Source organism: Cynocephalus volans, chromosome 9 (genome assembly GCF_027409185.1).
Source record: "Cynocephalus volans isolate mCynVol1 chromosome 9, mCynVol1.pri, whole genome shotgun sequence".
Classification (NCBI taxonomy): Eukaryota; Metazoa; Chordata; class Mammalia; order Dermoptera; family Cynocephalidae; genus Cynocephalus; species Cynocephalus volans.
The window spans coordinates 35,527,250-35,546,557 of NC_084468.1; the positions used below are offsets into that span (position 1 = coordinate 35,527,250).

The 19,308-nt window shown below is 36.0% G+C and overlaps 1 protein-coding gene across 5 annotated transcripts in view; it reads right to left on the reverse strand.

Annotated features, from left to right (window-relative positions):
• The window catches only part of PDS5A (PDS5 cohesin associated factor A), a 133,383-nt gene that overhangs the window by 89,139 nt on the left and 24,936 nt on the right, over positions 1-19,308 (reverse strand). The gene's annotated exons all lie outside the window — the stretch shown is intronic.

Genomic DNA, 19,308 nt, shown 5'->3' on the forward strand with positions numbered 1-19,308 from the left:
AAAAGGAAAAAAAAGAAAAGAAAAGAAAGTTTAAAAAAAAAAAGTTCATTTCACACTTTAATGGATTTTGCTCTTCACAAAAGAAAGCCACGTTTAAATATTTTTTATATAGTCGTACTTCAGATTAAAAGTTTTAATTATAAATAAACTTGTTATTTACGGTTATTTAAATTAACAAATTTGAATTTTAGAATCACTATAAAATGCAAAGAAGTATACTTTTAAAAATCTATAATTTCTCAACCTCAGAAAATAACCACTACTTACATTTTCATGTATTTTATGTTAGCCTGTTTTCTCTATAAAATATGCAAGTAAAAGTTCTTTATTCATGTATCAAATCACAACAATTTCCTCATAGCTTAAAAATTCTTCTTTAATCACAAGTCATACATTACCTAACCTGTCACCACTGTCAAATAATGGAGCTGTACTTCTATTTTGCCAAGACTTTTTTTTTTATCATGAATAAGTGTTGAATTTTATATATTTTTGGCACTTACTGAGATGATATTTTCTAATTCTGTTAATACAGTAAACCCCACTGGCTGATTTTCTCATTTTAATACAGGTTTTGCATTCCTAAAGCCTAATTTTAGTCCAAGCTTGCATTTCTAAAATAAAGCCAACTTGATCATATATTTTTATGTATTTGCTTTGCTATTATGTTGTTTCAATTTTTTGCAATTATATACATAAAAGAAATTGGCTTGTAACTTAAGACAACCTTGTCAGGTTTTAGTATTGAGGTTATACTGGCTTGAAACACTGAGATGTGAGCCCTCTTTTCTCCTATTATATGGAAAGTGTGATAACTGATTGATTTTATTTCTTCCTTAAATATTTAGGGAAGTTCAGGGCTGGGCTGTTAGCTTAGTTGGTTGGAGCACAGCCTTACAACTCCAAGATCACGGGTTCAGATCCCTGTACCAGCCACAAAAACAAAAACAAAACAAATTAAAAATATTTAGAGAAGTTCAACTGACCAAAGAAGGAATCACAATGGAAATTAGAAAATATTTTGAACTGAATGACAATAAAAAATATAAACTACCACAACTTGTGGGATGCAGTTAAAGCTGTACTTAAGGGAAATTTACAACCTTAAATGTGTATACTACAAAAGGAGGAACGAAAAATCCATGCTCTGCATTCCTATCCCAAGAAGTTAGAAAAACCGCAAATTAAATCTAAAGAAGGTCGGCAGTATGGGGCAGGGACTCAAGGTAAGAGCAGACATTAATGAACTGAAAAACAAACATACAAAAGAGAAAACCAACAATGCCAAATGTTGATTGCTGTAACGGCTAATAAAATTGACAGACCTCTAGCAAGAATAAAGAGAAGTCACAAATTACTGATATCAGGAATAAAAAAAGGGGACATATCTAATAACACATTAGAGGGAAAAGGAAACTTGTCACATAAAATATAACATTTGAATAATCCTCTTTCTATGAAAAGAAACTAAATCTGAAAATAAAAACTTTTCCACAAAGAAATCTCCAATGTCAGATGGCTTCTCTGGTAAAAAGACCCAAGCTAGACAACTATGTACAGATATGTACTGTATTAGCTACTCGGCTAATAATATCAAGCCTCTTTCTGCCATTCTGCTCTTACAGCTACATATCTTGGTTTAGAAATGCAATTAATGGTCAGTGAGAGTTCACTTTTAAAGTACAAACATCCCTGTGAGACAAAGCCTATTAATTAATAAGTAATAATAATTACCTTTTAATAATACCCATTAAGCCTTATACCTTAGTGATCTATTAACATTTTGGCAGAGATTATTATCTAGTTGGAAGTAAGAATGATACAGAAGACAAAACCTCCAGTTTAGGAATTCTTAGAGCAAGTAGAGAGCACCAAAGCAGGAGATGTGAAGAGATCAAAGATAATCACAACAATCACTTCAGTAGGACTAGCAGGGCCACCTGAAATCATCTTATAAAGATCCCTTCTACAAAGACATAATTTATCTAACCTCAACAAACAAAACAATTAATACTCATATTTACGGATAAGTAACTAAGGATCAGAGTTTAAATCCTCAAAGTTGACAAAAGTCAAAGGAACAAAGCATGCAAACCATAAAGATATCTGGCTTTTATCTTGAAGGCAAGAAAAAGCCACTGAATTGTTTTGAATAGTGTAATCGACTTGCATTTCATGAAAATATCTCTTAACTAAAGAGGTAGCCAGCAAGGGAATGTCTCACTCACAGGTTGAGTTGATCTGTCAAAGATAACTTAGCTGGACATTCAAGACATTAGAGGCAACTTACCAAGTATTCTGAAGCAGTCAGAGCAAGTTTAGTGGGAGGTGAGAATGAAATGAAAAGGACAAACTATATTGTGTAGAAGTGGGAGCCATCAAAAATTAAGATGTGTATCTGTCACCTATTGCTATGTGACAAAATACCCCAAAACTCTGGTGCCTTAAAACAATAAACATTTATTTATCACACAGTCGCTTCCACAATAGCCTATTTGTTACTCAGGTCAGCCCTATTCAGTGTTGCAGAGGACTATACAAGGAAGTGAATATAAGGAAATGAGGATCATTCAAGGCCACCTTGGAGGCTGACTACCATAATATGCTTCCTAATATGTATATCTTGTGTAATCCTCTCCCATAATGATTCTGGGTATGGCCATGTGACTTATTTTGACCACAGGGACATTTGCAAACCTGATGCAAGGGAGGCCTGATAAGCACTCGCACATTGCAGTCCTCTGTGGGAACCCAGCCACCATGCTGTGAGGATGCCAACACTATCCCAGAAAGAGACCATGTATAGAACCCTGGAAGATGAGACACTACATAAACAGACCAACCATGTGGAGAAGAACTGAAGTGCCCTAGCTGAGCTCCCATCTAAATTTAGCTGTGAGAGTGACTACTGAAAACACCTCATGGAACAGAAAGACCACACAGTCAACTCTAAGAATTGTGAGAAATAATATCTTTAAGCCACTAGGTTTTGTTTTTACTACACAGCAACACTTAACTGAAACCACATTCATTCTGCTCTCTTTTTAAACATGCCTTTCTGTTTTACTGACGCAGGAAAGCTAAGAATACATTTCCTAGGTTCCCTTGCAATAAGGCTGCAGTTGAACTTTGATTTACCCAATCAGAGGTACTTATTCAAGATCTGGAAAATGGAAGTGCAGAAGAGGTCGTACTGCTGTTGCTTCTGCGGTTTTCAGTCGGCAAGTATGGAGTGGAGGGTGTATGAACGTGTGTGTGTGCAATAGCTTTTCACTGACTAGTTGCTAGTTTTGTGAAGACAGAGAAAGAGGAGGCATTCATTTTGTGCTCGTATTGATCTATTAAGTGTGTGAGGCTCTGTAGTAAATTGTGGCAATGGTGATTTCCTAATCACTCGATTATAGTTAACATAATACGTCCCTATGTAAGAGCTCTAGAGTGGCTTGCTGCTTACTCCACATTTCTGATTAAAACACATGAAGAATTTCTCCTACTAGGCTAGCTATATGTAGTGTTCTGGGAGTCCGGCCCTGTAAACCTGAATTAAGGCTGCTCTTTCAGCCCTTTCAAATTACTCTGTAAACACCAAATTCCCTGTATTAAATCCCTGTCTGCTTAAAATAAGAAACAAAGCCACTATTTCTGAAAACTGAAGCCTAACTGGTGTTTCACACATGACCTGCCACTCTGCTCTTCCCTCAGACCCTTAAACACATCAGAATCCCACAAGACATTAGAGCTTTTAAGAATGCTATTGCCTCTTTTATAGAACAATCTCTTCTTACCTCACCTAGTTTATCATACACTTAGGAGAATAAAAACATTTTTTGGTATGTTTCCGGAAATATTCTTCTTATGAATTGTTTTTTTAATACCATAGGGTCATTTATCTATTGGGGGTCTTAGTATTTTTTCTCATTTCTTTGAAGAAATGGGCAAGGAAAATCATAGTAAGTTTTTTGTCCACAGCTGGATGCATATACAGTCATGTGTTGCTTAATGACGGGGATAAGTTCTGAGAAATATGTTGTTAGGCAATTTCATCACTGTATGAACATCATAGGGTGTACTTACACAAACCTAGATGGTACAGCCTACTATACACCTAGGCTATATGGTATAGCCTATTGCTCTAACCACCATCATATATGTGGTCCACTGTTGACAGAAATGTTATGGAGCCCATGACTGTAATATTGATAGAGGAGAAGACAAACACTAATATCAATACTATTAGTAATGATTAACATTTACTGAGTAACACATTCCACCGCTGTACATGTATTAATTTACTCATAACAATATTTCCAGGAGATAGGTGTTATTATCATTTAAGTTTATGGATAAGGAAAGTTGTGCATTTGCAGGTAATTTGGTTACAGAGTCACAGAACAGGATCTATACCAGCATGGAAAGGAGGAAGGGAAGAAAATAAAAGAAAATATCAAAATACATCACATAGGGTATAGGCATTGTTTAGTTGAAATTTGGGTTCTAATAAATATCACATACATGGCTGTTTGAACTAGATAGACAATGCAAAATGTATTTAACATGGCTGTGATAAAAAAAATGCCTTAACACCTATGACTAGATGCTATATTAATATCAGTTCCTTACTGACACCTTATATCTTTTTTGGAATGAGATGATTTCACTTATGAGGTACCTAGAGTATTCAAATTTATAGAGACAGGAAGTACAACAGTGACTACCAGGGTCCGGCAGGAAGGGAAGAATGGGAACTATGGGAACTATGATTTAACGAGTAGAGTTTCTATGTGGGAAAATGAAAAAATTCTGGAGACAGATGGTGGTATTGGTTGTACAAAAATGTGAATGTACTTTATGCCACCAGAATGTACACTAAATGGTAAATAGTGTGTTACGTATATTTTACCACAATTTTAAAAGCCAGTACTAATGACTTCTAACACTGGGGAATACATTTTCCCCAACTACATGTTAGTCAATGTTAGAACTAGGTGGAATAAGCACAAATATATCAAAATGTGTTAAAAGAAATAAAGATTCAGAACAAAACAATGATAGCATAATAAACATAACACAAAACAACACCTAAAAATAAATAAATAAATAAAGCACACACAAAATTCACAGGAATAAGTTTTCAAAACTTTCAAAAGTGGAATGCATTACATAAATTGTCATAAAATATTGACAAGTACAGCATGAATGACACAGGAAAGGATGATCATAAATCACTGTCACTTATGATCCTAAATATAAACAACAGAAATGGCATATTAAAGAATGAAATATGGTGCTTTTAGTATAAATAGCTCTGTGCTCATACAGAGCAAGGGGGTGAGGGTGATGGAAACGGGAGACAGAAAAAAGCAAATAATGAAAAATTTAACATTTGGAGAATGTAAGACCTTTACTATTCTTGCAATTTTTCTTTAAGTCTGATATTTTTTCAAAATAAAAAGTTAAAATTGAAGCAAAATATATTTCCCCCATGATCCAGGAAAAACATATATATATTAATAATTGAAATAAAAGATTCATCAACAAAACTTGTCTTTAAAAAAAAAAGTCTCTCTCTCTCTGCTCTGCTTCTACCACCTTGTAATGTAAGACCCCTGGGTCACTGCTGTCACCGTCAAAGCCTTCATCAGCTGTGTTCACTGGACTTTGGACTTCCTAGCCTCCAAAACTGTTAGCCATAAATTTTGTTTTCTTTATAAATTAAAAAAAAAAAAAAAAAGTTTGTTAAATAATGTTAAGCAACAATGAAATGGGGTATGTATCATTATTCTTTTTCTGATTTTTTTTTTTGGGCCATAAAACAAGTCTTAATACATTCAAAAAGACTAAGATGACAGAAAATATGTTCTCTGACCACAGCAACAGAAGGAAATTCAGAAAATTCACAAATATGTGGAAATTAAACGCTCTCCTAAATAAACAATGGGTAAAAAGAAAAATTACAGGGAAATTAGAGAGTACTTTGAGACAAAAACCAAAGCACAATGTATATAAATTTATAGGGTGCAGGGCTCATGCAGTGATTTAAGGAAAATTTATACTTGTAAACACTTATATTAAAAATAAGAAAAATCACAAATCAGTAATGTAAACTTCTATCTTAATAAAATAGAAAAAAAGCAAACTAAACCATAAACAAACACAGGTAGGGAATTACAAAGATTACAACAGTAATATATGAAACAGATAATTAAAAAATAGGAAAAAAATCTACAAAACCCAAAGTTGATTCTTTAAAAAGATCAACAGAATTTGCAAACCTTTATCTAGACTGAACAAGAAAAAAAGAAGAATGAAATTACCAAAATCAGAAATAAAGCAGGGGCCTTATATTACATTGTCATTGTGGTGGTAAGATTTAGTTTCTTTTTTTTGCTCATTTGCATTTTCGCTCTCCCACTGGGGTTTATTCTTTCTTGTGTATTTGTGGTAGTGATTATTGTTTTCTGAATTCCAGACGCAGGACTTCTTGAGGATTTCTTGCAAGGCTGGTCATGTGGTGGTATACTCCACAGTTTTATTTGTCTGGAAAATACACTATTTTTCCCCTCATTTCTGAAGGATAGCTTTGCTGGGTATAGTATTCTTGACTGGCAGTTTTCTTCTTTTAGTATTTTGAATATATCATCCCATTTTCTTCTAGCCTGTAGAGTTTCTGTTGAGAAGTCTGCCATTAGTCTGACAGGGGCTCCCTCATTGGTGACTTGACATTTTTCTCTTGCTTCTTTTAAGATTCTCTCTTTGTCCTTGAGCTTTGCCAGTTTGACTAAAATGTGTCTTGGAGAGGATCTTTTTGGGTTGAATCTGTTTGGGGATATTTCAGCCTCCTAGATCTGAAGGTCAGTGTCCCTTCCTATACCTGGGAAGTTTTCTGTTATTATTTCACTGAATTGGTTTTCCAAGGCTTTTCCTTTCTGTTCCCCTTCTGGAACAACCATGATTTGAATGTTTGTGTGCTTAAGGTTATCTGACAGCTCTTTTAGATTTTCTTCAGTTTTAAATTCTTTTTTCCTTTTTTTTTTGTCAGCTTGGGTTATTTCAAAAAAGACTGTCTTCAAGATCAGAAATTCTTTCTTCTGCTTATTCTAGCCTGTGGCTTAAGCTATTGGTTGTTTTTATTTCATTGAGTGAATCTTTCAGTTCCATGAGTTTTGCTACATTCTTTTTTAAGGTATTAATCTCTGTAAATTTCTTCCTTCATATCCTGGATTTTTTTTCTTGTTTCATTATGTTGTCTAACGTATTCTTCTTGTATCTCTTCTTGTTGCTCAGAATTCCTTTTCAGTCATTTCAAGGGTTTCCTGTTCTATTGGGTCTGGTATTTGAGAGTTCCAATATTCTTCAGGTGGTTTAATATTTTCTTGCATTTTCATATTTCTAATATCTGTAAGTTGATGTCTGGTCATCTGGTAGAGCAGCTGCTTCTTCTACTATTCTGCAGTAGGCTTTAAGCAGAGAGATGTCTTCTTTTTCTAGTCTCCAATGGTGACTGTCCTTGTGTCAATGCAGCCAAGCGTTTGGCAGGCCACCTGCATGGTACCTGTAGCTACTGTTGTGGTGTTAAGTCGCTGTGGTGGCAGCCATGGCTGTGGCAGTGGCTGTGGTGGGCCACCTGTGCAGAAGTGGTATTTTCAGCATGCTCCTTGCCTGCTTCTGGCCAGGGGATACTGCCCTTGGCTCTGCCTAGGACCCCAGGCATGCTCTGTTTCTTGCCTGCTTCCAGGAAGAGGGGGCAGCCCTCAGCTCCTCCTTTTTCTGGTTTTAATACAACATTTGTATCATTGCATCATTAGCTTAATACAGAGATGTTAATGATACGGAAAAATAATCACATTTATAAAGCAGTATAATTCTACTTTAAAGCCATCTAAAAATTAAATCAGAAATACATGTTTCTTTCACCTAAGTTTTGTCAGGAAAAAAAGTTTTGCCTGTTTTTTTTAACAGTTGTATCCTCAGTGATATGAACATTGACTGGCACAAAGTAGACATACAAACCTTTTTTTTTCTTTAAAGAACATTAAACTTTATGAAATGCATCCTTCTCCCATTTTTTTTTTTTTGCAGCTGGTACAGTGATCTGTACAGTGATCCAAACCCTTGACCTCGATGTTATCAACACCGTGTTCTACCAACTAAGCAAACCAGCCAGCCCATGAAATGCCTTTCTAACACTTAGTTTAAAGTCTAGTTTTAAAAATATGAACAGTAACATCATGTCCAATAACTATCCCTACTATTCTGGCATAAAAGATAGGTATGTAATATTTTCTGAAGGAATAAAATATATTAGTATTTTTTTTTATGGACTCTACACTTCAGTGATTGAAAAGTCTGAGAACAGAAATCTGACATTTGGCAGTAGCCATGCAATTAAATATACATTTCAAGACTAAGTGCTATTATAGTGGCAGCCCGTGGCTCATTCGGGAGATTGCGGTGCTGATAACACCAAGGCCATGGATTCGGATCCTATATAGGGATGGCTGGTTAGCTCACTAGCTGAGCGTGGTGCTGACAACACCAAGCCAAGGATTAAGATCCCCTTACTGGTCATCTTTTATTTAAAAAAACAAAAAACAAAAACAAAAACAAAAAAAAGACTAAGTGCTATTATTAAGACAAGACAACAAAGCAACAATATAATAATTTCAATTTCAACAAGTTAAATTATTCTTTGGGAAAAACTCAATAAGCAATTTTTCTAATAAAGTAGTGCAGATTATTTGATGATATAATTTGCTTTGTTACTAATATATTTAGGCAAGGTTAGCATTATTCAATGAGACAGGCTATTATTTCACACCTAAATTGTATGGTATAAAAAAGATAGATGCCACACATTTTACTATCCTCTTCCTGAACTCCAAACCCAATTTTATTTTAAAGACCCATTCTATGAGAACCAAACCATTTAACAAACATATACTACAAAACTACACGATTAATGATTCCTGAAGGTTTCTCAATTAGGTAAAAATGTTTTACTTCATTTATTTTCACCTTCAAGATAACCCACTACTACTAGGATTTTAAAAATAACCTGGATACTGACTCTAACAGTCACCATACAAGCTATTTTTAGCCTCAAGGGAAATTCATAAGGTCCTAAAATATTATGAGTATACTTAAAGGCTTAGAGTCTGACACTTGCATTGAGGCTTCAGAGGCTTTGACTTTTGGTTTTAACATAACCTTAGACAATCTCTAATTGGGGGTATTTGTGAGGGAAAACGACAAAACAAGTGGTCAAACAAAAAAACCTCAAGAAACTGTGAAGAAATACCTCAAAATAATAAAGGGCTTTTATGAAAAATTCACAGCCAACATTATACTTAATGGAAAAAGACTGAATGCGTTCCCCTTAAGATCAGGAACAAGACAAGGATGTCGACTCTGACCACTTCCATTTAATATTATACTAAAGGTTCTAGCCTGGGCAGTCAGCCAAGTTAAGGAAACAAAAGGGACCCAAAATAGAAAGGAAGAACTAAAATCATCTTCATTAGCAGATGACATAATCTTGCGTATAGAAACTCCATAAAGAATCCACTAAAAAACATTAGAACTAATAAATCAGTTTAGCAAAGTTGCAGGATACGAGATCAATACACAAGAATCAATTTTATCTACATATGTGGAATGAATAATCCGAAAAAGAAATTAAGAAAACAACTCCATTTAAAACAGCAAAAAGAATAAAATACTTAGAAATTAACAAAATAAGTGCAAAACTTACACTCTGAAAACTACAAAACATTGTTGAAAGAAATTAAAAAAGATCTAAATAAATGGAAAAATATCCATGTTCATGGATTGTTAAGATGGTAATACTCCCCAAAATGATCTACAGATTGAATGCAATCTTCATCAGGATCTTAGCTGACTTTTGTAGTAATTGACAAGCTGACTCTAAAATTCACATGGAATTGCAAAGGATCCAGAATGGCCGAAACAATCCTGGAAAAGATAAAGTAGACAAAGTAGGATGATTCATACTTCCTGATTTCAAACCTTACTACACAGCAACAGTAATCAGTATAGTGTGGTACAAGGATAGACATACAGATCAAAGGAATGGAACTGAGAGTTCAGAAATACCACACATCAATGGTCAACTAATTTTCCACAAGGGTGCCAGGACAATGGGGATAGAACAGACTTTTCAATAAATGGTGGTGGGAAAACTGGACATCCACATGAAAAGAATAAAATTGGACCCTTACCTCATAATATATACAAAAATGAACTCAAAATGGATCAAAGACCCCAATGTAATAGCTAAAACTATTATAAGAAAACATAGGCATAAACCTTTGTGATCTTGCATTAGGCAATGGTTTCTTAGATATGACACCAAAGGTGTAAGTGATAAAAGAAAAAAATAGAGAAACTAGACTTTATCAAGAAAGTGAAAAGACAACCAACAGAATGGGAGAAATTTTTTGCAAATTATTTGTTTGATAAGGGACTTGTATACTGAATATATGAAGAATTCTTACAATGCCATAATAAAAAGATGGAAAAACCCAATTTAAAAATGGGCAAAAGATCTGAATAGATATTTTTCCAAGGAAGATATATAAATGGCTAATTACTGATGAGAAGATTCGCAACATCATTAGCCATCAGTGAAATGCAAATCAAAACCACAATGAGATATTGCTTCACACCCACTAGAATAGCTAAAATAAAAAAGTTACATAAATACTGGCAAGAATATGGACAAATCAGAACCCTCACACACTACTGGTGAAAATGTGAAGTGGTGCATCCACTTTGGAAAAGTCTGTCAGTTCCTCAAATAACTAAACATAGAGTTACCACATGACCCAGTAATTCCAGTCTTATATGCAAAGGAAATAAAAATTTATGTCCACACAAAAACTTGTATATAAATATTTATAGCAGCAAAGTTTATAAACGCCAAAAAATGGGGCTGGCCAGTTAGCTCAGTTGTTTTAGAGCATGGTGCTGATAACATCAAGGGCCAGGGTTTGATCCCTGTACTGGCCAGCCACCAAAACAAAAACCCCAACAAAAGCCAACAGATGAAATCAACCCAAATTTTCATCAACTGATGAATCGATAAACAAAATTTGGTACACCCATACAATGAACAATTATTTGGCCATAAAAAGTAATGAAATACTGATGCTACAGAATGGATTAACCTTTAAAATATTATGCTATCTGAAATAAGACAGCCGCAAAAGAATATGTGGTATATGATTATATTTATATGAAATATCCAGATCAGGCAAATGTACAGAGACAGAAAGTGGATTAGTGATTGCTTAGGGATGGGAGTGAGGATAAGGGGGTGACAGCTAAAGGGCATGAAGGTTTCTTTCTGAAGTGATGAAATTTCTAATATTGACTGTGGAGATTGTTGCACACATTCGTAAATATACTAAAAACAATTGTACACTTTATTTTTTTTTAACTCAACACCATTTTGTTATATCTCACAATTCTGTGGGTTGGCTGGGGCTCAGCTGGATGGCTCCTCTGCTGCTCTGGCTTGACGTTTCTCTTGCCCTGGCAGTGACATGGTGGCTGGGGTTGCAGGTTGGAGCTGGATGTCTGGCACCAAGATGTTCCTTCATATGTCTCCCCACCCTCCTTGATCCTTCTGGGTCTTTTCCTATGACTGCTCTCTCCAGGAGAGTAACCAGTTCTTGGTGGCTCAAAAGTTGCCAGGACTTCTTAATGCCTGGACTGAGAAGTTCCAGGACTTCATTTCCTCTCTATTGTATTGGTCAAAGTGGTCGCAGGCACAGCCCAGATTCATGGGAAAGGAACACTGTACCATTCAAATGGGTGAACTGTATAGTATGTGAATTATATCTCGATAAAGCTGTTTTTAAAAAGAAAATCTAGATGAATAAAAATGAACTTAAGAGATCTTCTAAAATCTTCATAACTTTCCAAAAAAATTCTTTTAAATGTTAAGGTCCCTTTAAGGCAATGAAAAAGGCTCAAATGATAAAACTGCATTTCATAAGCCACCTTCCAATGTAAGAAATAACTGTCCTAGGGGGATGGCTGGTTAGGTCAGTTGGTTACAGCATGGTGTTATAACACCAAGATCAAGGGCTGGAATACCCGTATTGGACACAGCCAAAAAAGAAATAACTGTCCTAGACTATGTAAGCAATATAAGCTAATCATGGCTTTTTCTTTTTCTTTTTTTAAAAAAGATGACTGGTAAGGGGATCTTAACCCTTGACTTGGTGTTGTCAGCACCACGCTCAGCCAGTGAGCGAACCGGCCATCCCTATATAGGATCCAAACCCGTGGCCTTGGTGTTATGAGCACCACACTCTCCCGAGTGAGTCACGGGCTGGCCCTATTCATGGCTTTTTCTATATAACCAATAAAGTTTGACATCTATGACATATATTACTCATCTCCCAACAAGTTCTAAGCAAAAGAGGTCAGTAAAAGAGAGTCACCTAGGGACACTACGGGAGACTGCAAAAGATAAGACAATCCTTCTGCAAGGCTTTGTGCATTCTTTTTAATTTAAAAAGTGAAAACGATCCACGGAATTATCAGACAGTATTGTAAGACCACAAAATTAAACCCCAGGAAAAAAATAAACATTGGCTTGTAGTGTGTGTAGAATATATCCCTTAACTGTGAATGCGGGGAGGAGAAGAGAGACTGAATATACCTATTTTATACAAAAGAAAAAAGTGAACTTCAGAGAAGAGATTTTGCACAGGTCACATTGTTGGTAAGTATAAGATCCATGATTTAGACACGGTCTTCAGATTCTACATTCAAAGTTCTGAGACTAAGAATTAAATTTTATAATCCACTCTAGATCAAAGACCCAATTAATATCCTAGCAATACAGTTCCTTATTCAGAGTGACCATATGTCCCAATTTGCCTCAGATAGCCCTAGTTCACATCTACTGTCTCAGCTTAATTATTAAAAGCACCTCTCATCAATTATCTCATCAATGTTTTTCATCTTTATCCTGCTTGAGTCACACCTAGAACCTCCTCACTTAGAAACTGTTTTACCTCCAGTATCCTTAACTGCAAAATTTCCTTTTTAAAACAAAACATCCTACCTCCTAACTTCTCTATTCCTTTGCTTTTACTGAATCTTCTTTTCACCTCAATATGAATTCTAAATCTTAAATCATACTGTATGGTCCTCTCTTGACCTAATTCTCTGTATTGGCATACACCCAAATGTAGCCATTTCAAACATGCTCTAACGATACCACAGATACCCCATCCTGGATTTTGATAATTCTTGATTTTCAATCTCTAATCCTGAGTGGTTTCTACTGGCAGAGGCAACCATACCAGCAATGCTAAGGACTGAGTACAGTACACACTTATTCTGCCCTAATCTCTGAAATGGATCTCCTCCTTATAATACAGAAATAATTTAGTTCTGCCTTTTAATGGATAGGTGACCTGAATTACTTAGTCTTTCTGTGGCTATAAAATAAAGACAGCAATATAATCTTATAAGTTGTGATATTTATAGATAATGGACAAAAAGTACCCCATCTGGCACATATGGGTCTGTGATAAATAAAAATTAACATAGTTTATCAGTTCTAAGGCCCACATTTTAACATCTCTGAAATTGGGATGTGTCTCAAAATCAGTGGTCTTGCAATAAGTGACAGCCAGAAGCAATCATAAAGAAACTTATTTCTTGCACTTGTAAAACCTTCATTTTGAAAACCCTGTGCTGAGGCCAGCTGCCAAAACAAAACAAAACAAAACAAAACACCTTGTGCTGACAATGCCTAATAACATCTAGAAAGCACTAGCATCGAATCTTACAGCTTTAAGTGTTAATGCTTTGGAAGAACACCTCAGAAATAACAGCAGAATACTCTTCAAGAAATTCTGCATCTAACACTTCTTGAGGAGGGACTGGAGGGGTGCAGTTATCTGGTATGGGGATCTGAACCCGTGACCTTGGTGTTATAAGGCTGCACTCTAACCAACTGAGCTAAACAGCCAGCCCCTGCATCACTAACACTTTTGATGATGACAACACTGTGAAAAAACACAAACATCAAAAACTAGTCAAAAAAATAAAAAATAAAAAAAGATCAAGAAGGGGCAAACTCTGAATGTGAAGATTTTTAGTATTAACAACCGATTTCAATTTTATTTTCCTTTATGTATATAAAAAATGATATAAAAATTGTCTAAACGAGTTTTCTATAGGAGCTCTTCAACAAGTATAAAATAAAAAATTTCCAGGACTTAAAAATCACCAGATCGTAATTTAATTGGTAACCTTTTTTCCGGGTGATCAGCTCATGCCCACAGAATTCTTTGGTCTAACTACTATATCACTCAGTAACAGCTAGCTTGATAGTACAGGTTGAGCTTCCCTAATCTGAAAATCTGAAATCCGAAATGCTCCAAAATTTGAAACTTAGTGTGCCAATATGACGCTCAAAGGAATGTTTGTTGGAGCATTTTGGATTTCAGATTAGGGATGCCCAACTGGTATGTATTATTTAAATATTTCACAATCTGAAATCCAAAACACTTCTGGGTCCCAAGCATTTTGGATAAGAGATACTCAACCGGTACGGTGAATGGCTTACCATTACAGTGCCAGTTGAGAGGTAACACTTTGAAAGGGTAAGGTTCTGTCATATGGGATGATATATGCTCTGATCTAGTGACCAATAAATTGTGCTACTTCTATAGTAAATAGGTCTGTAAATCGAAGGGTAGAAATCAGAGGTCTCCTTCTCACTATTATACCTAATACCCTACTAATAGAAAAGCTTTTGCTTCCATCCCTAAACCTTTTGGTCAGCTGGTTTAAAAGTTTCCATGAAAGGAATGCTTCTATCATAGGATACAACGATCGTTCCATTAAACTGAAACTGAGATTTCCACCTGAATTTTGGGGTGTTCACAACACTGAAGCAACAGCAAAAGAAAGGGTTTACTGTAACGACTGGGGTGACTGATCAAAACTAGGTTACTACTGTGAAATAGGGGTGGGGGAATACGTCTGGAACTCATCAGATGATCTTGTGTTTCTCAAACCAACAGTGGTGATAATACAGAAATAACACAAACTGTAGTTTTTTAAAAATTCCAATACATTTGTAAAATACAAAATAATGCTCTTAGATGATGTAAGCAATGGTAAATCACCTATAAAGGTTTCTAACCGCTTACTCTCAATCCTGCATTTATCCTGTTGTGAACTGACACCATACTCTCAATAGCTAAAGCAATACTGGCAATATTAAAAGCTCATAGGAAATTACAGTGTCCTAATAAAAGTCAAGATTCCTTGGGAATAAAGTTTTAGGACAACCTACCAAAACCTAACCAGCTCCAGCTGAGATACAGAGTAAAGGCAAAAGAAACAATGGGTTACAGAAGTTAATTAAGGCCCTGTGATCAGTACAAAAATAAGGGCTATAAAGTAGCTATGCAATTTTGTTATCCCTGCTGGTGAACATTTGTGCTGGTGCTTCTCTCTCTTCTCCTAATTATTTTAGATAGAGATTGTCAGTAGAGGTTTCTAATTTATGTGTTTAGGTTAGAGCAGGAGTTGGCAAACTTTTTCTGTAAAGGACAAAAAAGTAAATGTTTTAGGCTGTGCAGGCCATAAGGTCTCTGTCACAACTTCTTAACTGCTGTGGTTAGCATGAAAGCAGCCACAGATAAATATGTAAATGAGTAAGTATGACTGTGTTCCAATAATATTTTATAACAACGGAAATTTGAATTCCATATAATTTTCATGTATCATGAAGCATTATTCTTCTCCTCCCAACCACTTAATAATGTGAAGACCATTTATTGCTTCCAAACCTACAAAAACAGGCAACAGGCCAGATTTGGTCTGTTTGCTGATGTAGTTTGGATTTGTCTGTCCCCCCAAAGCTCATGTTGGAAACCTCCACTGTGACAGTGCTAACAAGATGGGAAATCCTATTATGGTAATTGAAAGGTGGGGCCTTGAAGAGGCACTTAGATTGTGAGAACCATGTCCTAGTGAATGTATTAATCCATTGATGGCTTAATGGTGGTCATGGGCATGGTTCTTATTTATTTATTTTTAAAGTAAAGATGACCAGTAAGGGGATCTTAGCCCTTAACTTGGTGTTGTCAGCACCATGCTCTCTGAAGTGAGCTAACTGGCCATCCCTATATAGGGATCCGAACCTGCGGCCTTGGTGTTATCAGCACCATGCTCTCCCAAGTGAGCCAAGGGCCGGCCCCATGGGCATGATTCTGATTGCTTCAAAATCTTGCTTCTGCATTCTTGCCATGTGATACTGTGCGTTGTTGTAGAGCCACCAACACAAAGGCCCTCACCAGATGAGTTCCCTGGACTTTGGACTTCCCAGCCTCTGAAAGTGTAAGCAATAAATACAGTTTCTTTGCAAATTACCCATTTTCATATATTTCTGTCATAAGGAGCAGGAACAGACTAACACATTTGCCAACCTCTGAATTAAGACTACTCAGGTGAAATAGCGCCTTAACTAAAAGAGCAATTAACATCACCCAGAGTTGGATGTGTTGTCACCCAGACTGGATACTGTGACTACTGAGACTATCTGGAAAGAAGTGAAAGTAACTCCATTTTTATTTTTATTTTTATTTTATTTTATTTTTTTTTAAATTTTATTTTGTCGATATACATTGTAGCTGATTATTGCTTCCCACCACCAAAACCTCCCTCCCTTCTCCCTCCCCCCTCCCCCCCGACAATGTCCTTTCTGTTTGCTTGTTGTATCAACCCCAAACAATTGTGGTTGTTATATCTTCTTCCCCCCCCCCCGGTTTGTGTGTGTGTGTGTATGTGTGTGTGTGAATCTATATATTAATTTTTAGCTCCCTCCAATAAGTGAGAACATGTGGTATTTCTCTTTCTGTGCCTGACTTGTTTCACTTAATATAATTCTCTCAAGGTCCATCCATGTTGTTGCAAATGGCAGTATTTCATTCGTTTTTATAGCTGAGTAGTATTCCATTGTGTAGATGTACCACATTTTCCGTATCCACTCATCTGATGGTGGGCATTTGGGCTGGTTCCAACTCTTGGCTATTGTAAAGAGTGCTGCGATGAACATTGGGGAACAGGTATACCTTCGACTTGATGATTTCCATTCCTCTGGGTATATTCCCAACAGTGGGATGGCTGGGTCGTATGGCAGATCTATTTGCAATTGTTTAAGGAACCTCCATACCATTTTCCACAGAGGCTGCACCATTTTGCAGTCCCACCAACAATGTATGAGAGTTCCTTTTTCTCCGCAGCCTCGCCAGCATTTATCGTTCACAGTCTTTTGGATTTTAGCCATCCTAACTGGGGTTAGATGGTATCTCAATGTGGTTTTGATTTGCATTTCCCGGATGCTGAGTGATGTTGAGCATTTTTTCATATGTCTGTTGGCCATTTGGATATCTTCCTTAGAGAAATGCCTACTTAGCTCTTTTGCCCATTTTTTAATTGGGTTGCTTGTTTTCTTCTTGTAAAGTTGTTTGAGTTCCTTATATATTCTGGATATTAATCCTTTGTCAGATGTATATTTTGCAAATATTTTCTCCCACTCTGTTGGTTGTCTTTTAACTCTGTTAATTGTTTCTTTTGCTGTGCAGAAGCTTTTTAGTTTGATATAATCCCATTTGTTTATTTTTCCTTTGGTTGCCCGTGCTTTTGGGGTCGTATTCATGAAGTCTGTGCCCAGTCCTATTTCCTGAAGTGTTTCTCCTACGTTTTCTTTAAGAAGTTTTATTGTCTCAGGGTGTATATTTAAATCCTTAATCCATTTTGAGTTGATTTTAGTATACGGTGAGAGGTATGGATCTAGTTTCATTCTCCTGCATATCGATATCCAGTTATCCCAGCACCACTTGCTGAAGAGGCAGTCCCTTCGCCACTGAATAGGCTTGGTGCCTTTGTCAAAGATCAGATGGCAGTAAGTGTGTGGGTTGATTTCTGGATTCTCTATTCTATTCCATTGGTCAGTGTGTCTGTTTTTATGCCAGTACCATACTGTTTTGGTTATTATAGCTTTGTAGTATAGCTTAAAGTCAGGTAGTGTTATGCCTCCAGCTTTATTTTTTTTGCTGAGCATTGCTTTGGCTATTCGTGGTCTTTTATTGTTCCATATAAATGTCTGAATAGTTTTTTCCATTTCTGAGAAAAATGTCTTTGGAATTTTGATGGGGATTGCATTGAATTTGTATATCACTTTGGGTAGTATGGACATTTTCACTATGTTGATTCTTCCAATCCAAGAGCATGGAATATCTTTCCATCTTCTTGTATCCTCTCTAATTTCTCTCAGCAGTGGTTTGTAGTTCTCATTATAGAGATTTTTCACATCCTTGGTTAACTCAATTCCTAAGTATTTTATTTTTTTGGTGGCTATTGTAAATGGGCAGGCTTTCTTGATTTCTCCTTCTGCATGTTCACTATTGGAGAAAAGAAATGCTACTGATTTTTGTGTGTTGATTTTGTATCCTGCTACTGTGCTGAAATCATTTATCAATTCCAACAGTTTTTTTGTAGAGGTTTTAGGCTGTCCGATATATAGGATCATGTCATCTGCAAACAGGGACAGTTTGACTTCATCTTTTCCAATCTGGATGCCCTTTATTTCCTTCTCTTCTCTGATTGCTCTGGCTAGTACTTCCAACACTATGTTGAATAGAAGTGGTGAGAGTGGGCATCCTTGTCTAGTGCCTGTTCTTAAAGGAAAAGCTTTCAGCTTTTCCCCATTCAGGATGATATTGGCAGTGGGTTTGTCATATATGGCTTTAATTATGTTGAGATACTTTCCCTCTATACCTAACTTATAGAGGGTCTTTGTCATGAATGAGTGCTGAACTTTATCAAATGCTTTTTCAGCATCTATAGAGATGATCATATGGTCCTTGTGTTTGAGTTTATTAATATGGTGTATCACATTTATTGATTTGCGTATGTTGAACCAACCTTGCATCCCTGGGATGAATCCCACTTGATCGTGATGAATAATTTTTCGTATGTGTTGCTGTAGTCTGTTTGCTAGTATTTTAGTGAGGATTTTTGCATCTATATTCATCAAGGATATCGGCCTGTAGTTTTCTTTTTTGGTTATATCTTTACCTGGTTTTGGTATCAGGATGATGTTTGCTTCATAGAATGAGTTTGGGAGATTTGCGTCCGTTTCAATCTTTTGGAATAGTTTGTAAAGAATCGGTGTCAATTCCTCTTTGAATGTTTGGTAAAATTCTGCTGTGAATCCATCTGGTCCTGGGCTTTTCTTTGTTGGGA